Genomic DNA, 9,923 nt, shown 5'->3' on the forward strand with positions numbered 1-9,923 from the left:
AGTTCCGATGCTCTGAAGCAGGCATTCCTGCAGCTTCTCATACGGCAGCCTGAACTGTTGAATTCCCTTGGTACTGGCATGTTCCTACTGTCTCTTTTTTTTATTGCATTGCTTGTTTTTTTTTAGGGGTCTAAGCCTCTTCATCCTATGGCCAAGCCAAAACTCATTATACTTAAAATACTCAATAAACGTACAGTCAATAAACGAACCATGTGATTCTTGGATGTTGTTACTCCTCATGACATGGGCGTTTTTAGCTGGGCGTTTGGGAGGGATAATGGCACCCAGCTGTTTTAAATCAGGGTGGTCTGGCGGCGCAGCGGTTGGCATTGCTTCCTCGCTCTGCTAGGGCCCTGACCTCAATTCCTGAGGTGTCGTCTGCATGGAGCTGGTATGTTGTCCCCCATGTGTGCATGGGCTTCCTCCCAAAGTCCACAAAACATACTGGTTAATTGGCCTCTGGGATATTTTTAGCCTGGTGTGAGTGTGTCTGAGTGTGTCCTGTCCAGCGTATATCCTGTCCTCCCGCCATGGCCTGCTGGGACAGGCTCCAGCTCCCCTGCGCCCCTCTACTGGATGAAACAGTTAAAGAATAGATGGTGGAAACACCAAGGGGGGGAAATGGAAAACCATGAATTTGTGTAGTACTATTTGTTACTCTGCTTGAGATCTTAAAGCCTGTGACTTATGCAGAAGATTAATTTTCCCCTTTCTAAATGTATTCTCTTAAAACCTTTCAGTGACCTCATTCGTTGTCATAAAGGATTTGTTGCGAAAGGGTTGAAAATTGATGTTACATTTCCTGCTTCACAGCCCAAGGTTACACCGTTTTGTGCAATAATGTGAATCCTGACATTTTCAGTGTCTCCTGCATTGGTTGTTGGGTAGTAATGTGTCTCTAAAGCTTTGAAATAGGAAAAAATGTATTCTAATTTCTATCAACAAACCACCCACTATACCTGATTTTAAAATACCAGCACATTTAAAATAAGTGTTAGTGTTCCTGTTCTTGTTCTTTATTCGGGTATGAAATCTTTCTTGTTTCATTTTTATTATTAAATCCGTATTCCGAATTTTTAAGGGGAACAGATTAATCAGGCATTAAAGTAAACTGCAATGTTAAATGCTATAGTGAAAATATTGGCTCCATTTTTCCAGCAGTATGTTTTCTGGTCTATTGCGTTATATTAACAATGAGTGTTTGGCTAAGATGAAGAGGAGTTCTGATTTGAATTAGGCTACATTTTTGGCTTAATTCCTGGTTGCGAGAATGCAGCCTTTCTGGGGGTGGGGGCTGTTGGACCCCAGCCTTCTCCTTAAAGAAGGACGAGGCCGGTCGTTACCGCAAGGGTGAAGGGAGGGATGTGCAGTGAGGCAGCTGCTTACTTGATTCCGCGAGAAACATGGTATTTATACACAGGCAGGCAGAGAGCGGGTGAGGTTAGGGGTTCGCCATCTCAAACTTTCATTTGAAACTCCGTGACACAGCAAAATCAAAATACAAGTAGCCATGCCACAAGGCCTGGACATGTGCCTTCTGTTTGCTTAATTAAAAAGTACTCGTACTCTAACCCGTTACTTTTCATTAGGAGTTAATGGACAATAAAGTTGGAAGGGTGGATGCAGCAGTTGAAATACTGTCACTTTAGACGTTCAGAGTGGCTTTGGTGCAGAGGAAGCTCAGCTGGAAAAGTGGTAGTTGGGGAATTAACCCTGAAACATTTTAAGCTTGTAGTGACTATGCCTTCCGTCATTCAGTGGGAAAGGTTAGCAAGTGTTAACATAAACAAAATTTGCACAGAACAAGGCTGTATACCAATTTGTGTATGAAAGTAGAAGCAACAGTAGGGACATTTCAATTGCAAATATGTGGCATTCTGTTGGAGTTCTGTCTGTTATAGGACGCTTTGGGATATAATGTCCAGCAGGGCTGGTATGAATAGGCATGTTGTCAAATCCTTTGTTTTTGCTACAGCAGTGAACAGTGATAATATTTTTTTTTTTGATTGAGGTAAACTGTTTTTTAGAGATACTGATAAGAGAGGAATTAAAAGGAAAGAGCTGTCCTGATGGTCCGTTCAGGAGTCCTCCTGGGTACCAATTACAAAACAGCTCGATTGTTCAAGCTGTGCAGACCAGACTGACCAAAAAAGATCTAAGATTTATTTACATGTTTTCTCCAATACAAAGGCATTAAGGAATCACCAAAACATAAACACAGAACAGCAGCAGCAACACGTTAAACAACATACAACTTTAAAAAAAGACAAGTCAGACAAGCAGTGTGAGAAGAGGGAAAAAAACACAGCAGTGTGAGTAGTAATGTAGGTGCAGTAATGTGGATGAGTTTAGTCAGTGGTAAGGGTAGAGTTCAGTAATCTGACAGTTTGTGGGAAGAAGCTGTCTCTGAATCTGGAGGTTCGTAGCTTAATGCTCCTATAACATTTACCAGAGGGCAGGGGGGAGAAAAGTGAGAAACCAAGATGACTGTTGTCCTTAGCAACATTTCCAGCCTTCCTGAGACAGCGAGTTATAAAAATGTCCACAATAGAGGGAAGCTGTATCCCAGTAACGGACAGGGCTGACCTGAAGACCCCCTGTTAAGACTTGCGGTCAGTTCGTAGAAACTATGGGATTTGATTTGTTGGATCAGCCAACTGAAAGCAGATGTACAGAATGTAGTCACACACAGCGGTAAGAGGACAGGGCTTTGGACACGGAAGCACCATAACATGGTTAGAAACATCCGTGATGAGGATGCTGCTTGGTTCTGGTCAGGGTCATAACACTGGGCCAGAGCCTGTCCTCGAGAAGGAGCTATAGCCTGCAAGGAGCAGCAGCCCATTGCAGGATGGACAATTAACAGAGGCCAGTTCTAGCCAGCGTGTCTCTGGGGTGGGAGCAACATTGGAACACATGAAACCCACAGGGCCACGGGCGGAACATGCAAACTCCATGCAGAAGGATGCCCAGGACATAATCACATCCAGGGTTCTAGTGCTGTGAGTCCCGGGTCCAAATTCTGTCCAATTTCTCCATGTGGAATGAGAATGCCCTTTTATTGAGATATAAAATGTATAGAGGGCCTTTCATGATGCAAACAAAGGACACATTCAGATGTGTATACAGATCAGTACAGTAAATTCCATCATTAAAAGCAAAGTGCAAAGTGCTGGCTGAGTTGCAAGATCTCATGTGGTCTGGGAGATCTTTCCACAGTCTTGTCCTCAGAGTCCAGCTGGGAAATGAAAGGACCCAGAGTGCAGACAATGTGGAGGCATCTAGGGGTTAAAGAGTTCACTGCTGTAGCCATTAATCCTGATAAGGGCTGCTCTTCACGAACCCTTACTGTACAAACATAACTTTCACTGACATTGTTCTGGGCCTTCTGCACCTAAATAAGAGATCATCTTTACAGTTATCTTATGACTACTATGATAACTACTGTACTTGATAACTACTGTAGGTACCCCAAGGTGTGTAATAACATGGCTGAGGCTGTGTACTTATTATTTTAAAACATTTTAGAGTGCAATATACAGTACCATGTAAGGATTATAGACCCTGTGGATTTATACCCCTTTCCTGCTGTGCTTCATATTTTTTATAAATATCATCAATTTAACGTAGTCTACTATGCTAAGAGTACTACTGCTGTCCTAAAACTGACAACATTTTTATTCTGGTCTCATTCCATGCACTTCCATTATAAAAACTTCATTTACTTTCTACAGATTCTAAGAGAGCCTGAATAAATTCACTACCATTTAAGCTGTTATTCTGTTCTTGCTTTTGAAAGGCTAATTTGAAGTGCATTGAAATATCAATATTGAAATAATAGAAACATTTTTGAGAGCATGCAGGTGTACCTTACAGTATATACTGTAGGTGATTATCTAAGTTGAGCTCTTTAGATTAAATTATGATTGTGTCTCATACTTGAAAGCCCCTTTAGGTCTCTTAAGAAGCAATATCTACATTTATTTATAAAATAAATACAAAGCAGGAGAAAAGCAAATTTCATTTTTGTGACCTTTTTTCAAACACACCAGTAAGAGGTACTGTGAAAATTAATACATTTCTGTCAATCTGAATAAATTAATTGCCACTTATATCAACAATTGCTCCAGTGTTATTTGGACAGACATTTATATACAACAAAGTTAAAAAACATTACATTCATACAGTGCTCTTTATATTAATGGGAAAGTGCAAATTCATTTTTATTCAGTAAACAAAATGGCACATCTAAACAAAAAGCACATTAACAAACAGATGAAAATGTTTTAAACAAAGTAAAAAAAACACCTAGCTGGTTTTACACTTATGTTTTGTTTGCATAATTTCAGCACATCGGTTTTTTGACAATTACAGGATATACTGCACACAAGATGAATAAAATAAATCCCAGCAGATCACTCTGACTTGACTATAAATACAATTTCATTTGAAAAACATAAAACAATGTCAGTGTTCTGGTTTTCTCTCATTTATCAAAATGTGTGTTTGTGCATCAGTACTAATTAGGTAAAGTTTTTTATCTTTCTTTATACTTTTTACTTTTTTACGTCTGGTTTGTGAATATGCAAGGTCCCAGGTTGCAGTTCTAGGGTTTGTTTTGTATGTGTCTGGAATATAGTTGGAACAGTCAGTAGACATGTAGGGGAGAACTTTAATTCAGCATTTCAGAGTAGTTAGAATGGGAACAAGTTTGTCAAAACTCTGTCTCATGATCACATTTTCCCTTCCACAGAGCTATCTGAAGCCCCCAAATTGTAGCTAGAACCATAACAATAGGTAGATGCAAATCTCATTACATGCAGGAGTTTTGTACAATTTGCCAAAATGTATTCAGTGGTAGAAACCTTGGGTCCTGTAGTTATTTGTTTAGATACATCTTTTCGGAACCTTAAACTTGCCTTTCCCTAAATACATTATTTGTTTTGGTAAAACTGGCTTTCATTCTCACACAAAGTTTGCTTAAATGCTTATCTGAAAGAAGGGAAAATAGACAATGGACCAATCAGGATTATTTGGAAATGAAGGTAAATGAAGATTGCACTTTAAGCAATTTTGCTGTCAGGTGTGTTAGGAAAGTATGGTGGTAATTTGGTTCTGTCAAAGCCTCTTAATGGTTCTTAATTCATGGAAACTAGTCCCATTAATGCACAGAGTACAAGCCAGATGCAGGAGTCAACAATTTTAACAAGTTCTAATATCTTCCAGATGAAGTGTAATGTATTGAGTGCTGTATGCACGACATGCACTCAGGTAGCAAAAATATAACCTATACGTCTGATATACACAATCTAGGAAACACGCAGCTTGAAAAAACTGTTCATGAATAAGAGATTGAAGTGCTTTGACTCTGTGGCAATTATCTGTTTATGCTAGTAATTTGGTGAAGTAAACAAAAAGACAGATATTTAAGGTATGCTATATAGTTAAAAGTGCATAATAAAATAAAGCGGTGTTATATTAAAATTGCACAATGCAGCTCATTTAGAATATTTTGTACAATAGTACTCGGAGTGTTACAAACAGATGTTGCCGCCCTGGATTCCGCCCAGAGAAGATCAGGTAAGATCCTGGCCATAAGGATATGTCATACAGTGACATGCTAAATGAACTGAATCTCTTAAGTCCTGAACGGAATTTCTTTACAACAGTCACAATTATGAGGGGACCTGATACAAGTATTCAAAATCCTCAAATACTTTCCATCTTCAGGATGAATACTGAAATTGAATTGTAATCTTTTACCCCACTTCATCTACCCTGGAAAAAAAAAACTTCACTGAATCTCTCCAGATGTGTTATTGAGCTGTCACGCAGAGAATATCTGTAGATCCGGCAGGATACGAAAGAATGCTATCACACAGGCTTAGAAAACTTTGTCCCTTTAACCTGTAGATTCTGGGTGCTAATTAACGACAAATGAATGACGGACTGAAAAAGTGAAGGTGTTTATATTTAGCCCCACATTTATCCTGTGAGTTTAAGACTTGTATTGAGCAGGAAGCTCTTAGAGCTGCAAATTGTAGTTGGCATAATGTTTGAAGAGACTGGCCAATGCATTCCTGCTCAAATGACTGCTCTTTAAATAACTTGTTAAAAGCCACACAGATGTGCACATTTCAAGTAGCCTTTCTTGTTCATTGCTCTGTGCTGCGAGAAGACTGGCTAATTGTTTCATGGTAAAACGTTATTTACGAACAATATTTACTAATGAGAGTCGAGCAATACCAGCAGTAAAGTATTAAATCTTTATTGAGAACAGGAACATGTAGACTTTTAGATCATTTGCATTTCCCTTATGGTCTTAACTGTATTTGGAGTTATGCTTAATTTGAGTTTTTCTCCATTGTTGTTGACCCTTTTTCTGATTGTATTATTAAGCATATCAAATGTACTGTATTCCAGCAGAAATGTCTTCTGTGAAGATTCCTCCAGGTTGACAATGAGGATTTATTGGTCCTCAGGACACGGAGTGCTGTCAGGGAATCTCAGATACTGTTTGAGGGGAATCTTGCTTCCTGTAAAAGTCATAGCAATCTGGTGTAAATAATCAGTCCCAAAGTTATTTCTGCCAGTGTGCTAATATAACCTGGCAACACAATTGCGGGTGGTCTCCAAATAAGTGAAGTATCACTAATTTAGATTTTATATTGTGATCAGCATGCAACAAACACAATTTGTGAATCTTACCACACATAAAATAAAATCACAACAGAACATTTCCAGGCTTACATGACATATGGAGAACGCAGTAGATATCCTTCAAGTGAAAGATAGGTCACCTGTCAGTTTGAAACATATCAGTGTCAGCCTTTTTGTGAAGGTTTTCGAATGCTGTTTTTGGTATTTCTTAAGGTAGTCATCCAGAAGTTAAACTCAAGCTTACATTAAAAATATCCTAAGATTCAATCAGTAGGTGTTTGGGGTAAAAAAAGAACAAAGCAAAAAGCACGTTGTGCTGTTTTTCCACGGTGTAAGATGCACATCTCCCTCTCCAGAAATCTCCATGGAAACTCTCGCCAATGAATCAGGTATCATAGTTATTTTCAAGTGACTCTTCACAAATTGTGTTCAAATGCTGTTCACCTCCTGTAGTGGCCATTGTAATTCATGACGTGATCCACACTACATCTGAAACTCTCTAATTGATCAACATCAAACAAGCCTGGGATGAGCAGGCTTGCCGAAACGAACTGTTTATAAGAGATACTGTTGGAAGAATCAAGATCAAGGATGCTTTGTCATCATCACTTTTGTGGAGATCCCCCCTTTACCGAACCAATTAAACCAATCTGTGACAGTGATCTAAATGGATTCATTCCAACATGCAATTAGTACACTGCGCTGGATGTTTTTCTGCTCATTAGTTTGAGGGATGAACAAAGAGTTCTCAACTGACATAAAGGATCAAAAAGCGCATCGTGAGTTTTTAGCACACTGAAAAGGCTGCTGGAGAAAGAAGGGAAGACGTGTGTTTCAGTGCTGGGCAAGACATTTCTCAGATTCCCTCTTCAGGGCCTTGATGCCTGAATATCTGTACCCTGCATGCTGAAGTCCTGAAGACCCAGCAAAATTAATTCAATTAGCAAATACTGTACTTGTCTACTTAGGGAAACACATGTGTGAATAAAATTCCAGATAGAATGACAAATTATTGGTTCTCTTTCCTCTCCAACCATGATCGGAGCCTGAAATTATATAAATAAAAGTGCTGAAGGATGTCTCAGTCCTTCAGAAGTCTATTCAAACCTGTCCATAATCAACTCTATTTGTTCTGTCTCATAATCGTCTCTGTTCTTCCTGTAATTATAGCCTTACCGTGATGACACGGTCTCCTCACAGTCTTAATGGCCCACTTTGATTGTTGCTACGGACGGCACAACACACCTAGAGTGGATGAACCCCAGAGACTAGTGGGAGTTTCAGTCTGCTCACAGAATTGATTTCCTCTGTCTGCTAACTATAGACAAGTTAAGGAAATAGCTCTTGTGTCAAAAATCAGCAGATGTCACTAAGACAAACAAAACCTTGTTTTGGTTATAATTTAAAACAGGCTAGTAAATGCTTCTTTGAGATATTTCAGTTGGTCCTATTCTTATATTCGATTTTTAAAAATAATTTCAGTTCTTTTTAAAGCAGACTCCCCTTTTATGCACTAGATTATTGTGTTGATGAGGATGCCTCTGTGGTGCTTGCATAAAGCAAAGAAATGCATTAGAAGACATTATCGAGAGGGCAGCTGTGTGAGAGTATGTGCTGGATGCAAAGGAACAAGTTAATTCCACGCTGAAAAATGGAAAGGAGAGACACTGTTTCAGCCGTTGAGCCTTCATCAGGAATATTTTTTCACGATCCCACCTGAAGAAGGCTTGACAGCCAAAACATTATTTTCTGTTTGGAGGGTGATTAGTTCATCTTTACTTGTTACTAATAAGACATGTGTCCACTGATTCTGTCCTGGAATCTCATGCCAATCAAAAGCACCAACTCGAGCTTGGAGCCTTATAATAATGGATGCATTTGGCAATGAAAAAAGGTGTAGAGGGAGGCATGTGGCAGGGGCAGTTCTCACAGCTCTCGGTCCTGGGTTCGAATCTGCCCTGGGGTCCCTTCTGTGCGGAGTTTGCAATTCTTCATGCGCATAAGTAGTTTTTGTTCTCTGGGCTCTGGGTGATGCACTTTGCTGTCCAGGTCAATAGGTGTCTTTAAGTTGTCTCCCCCCTACCTACCTCCCTGTATGTGTGTGAGTCCTGCGATGGACTGGCATCCCAGCTCCCAGCAGCTGTCAAGGGATAAGGCATGTTATGGATAAGTCACAACTGCCTGTTGTGACTTGACCATCCCTGAATGTGGATCGATGGTCAAGTCACAACAGGCAGTTGGAATATAAAAGCTATTTTGCAAACAACTGAGGATCCTTTTGCACAAGCCGAAGCAATTCCCATCCTTTTTATATGACATACTTTGTGGCGAGAAGTATTCTCTGGTGAACTGGTGCCCTGATACACTGTAATTTTGTAAACAAGCACGTTCTCCTGCATGTGAATAAGTAGGATGTGAGTGCAGTTTGTGTCTTACTAGGGAAGACTAGCCTTTCTTACAGGTACTTTTGAATATTTGCCAGGCTTTGATCTTGGAAGCTGGGCCAGGCTGGCCCTGGGCAGTGCTCCCAAGGAAAATGAAGTTGCTGCTGTCAGTGGAGCTGGTGCCCCATTGCTGTGCCCAGGGCCACCGTGGCAGGTGCTGTCCCTCAGATGAGACTCTAACCGAGATCCCAAATACTAGGCCACTATAAGAACAGGCATATTAACTGTGATGTTATAGCACTGAGTCCGAGTTCTCTACATTTCTGCTTTAGGTCAGCTGGTGGAGCAGTTTCTCTCTCCTCTCCCAAGCCTGCTGTGCAGCGATGCTGCTGGATAACAGGAGCTTTGTATCTCCCTGCTGGAGGCTCCACTTCTGTGGTGAAGTGGGTTTCCTTGTGTGTGTAAAGGATCCTCTCCACTTAAATTCATTTCAGCAGATGGTTTGTTTTCATCGTTTTCTTCATGATGGTTCAGTCATTTTGGTTTTGACACCTCTGTGTTCTGGAACTCTTTACCTTGTACCTGGCAGCCATGGGATTGTGTATTGTTCCGAAAATGGGCAGCATCCCTAATCTGCAGGATTACAGTCTATTCCAGCTGTAGAATCTGTATGAACAGGTTTACTAGTTCCAAAGTTTCAGGGACAACATGTATCAGTCAAAGAAGGACAACAGCATCACAGCTCTTCCATTCCCCTGGTGGAAGTCTCTCAGTGTGCTGGGCTGGATTGCACTTTCTGTGACAGTGTGATGAACACAGGTCCTTTTCCTCTATGTGCACCATGTGACCTGCTGCTGTGCTGTTACCTGCTTAAAGAAA

Source organism: Atractosteus spatula, chromosome 13 (assembly GCF_055471065.1).
Source record: "Atractosteus spatula isolate fAtrSpa1 chromosome 13, fAtrSpa1.hap1, whole genome shotgun sequence".
Lineage (NCBI taxonomy): Eukaryota > Metazoa > Chordata > Actinopteri > Semionotiformes > Lepisosteidae > Atractosteus > Atractosteus spatula.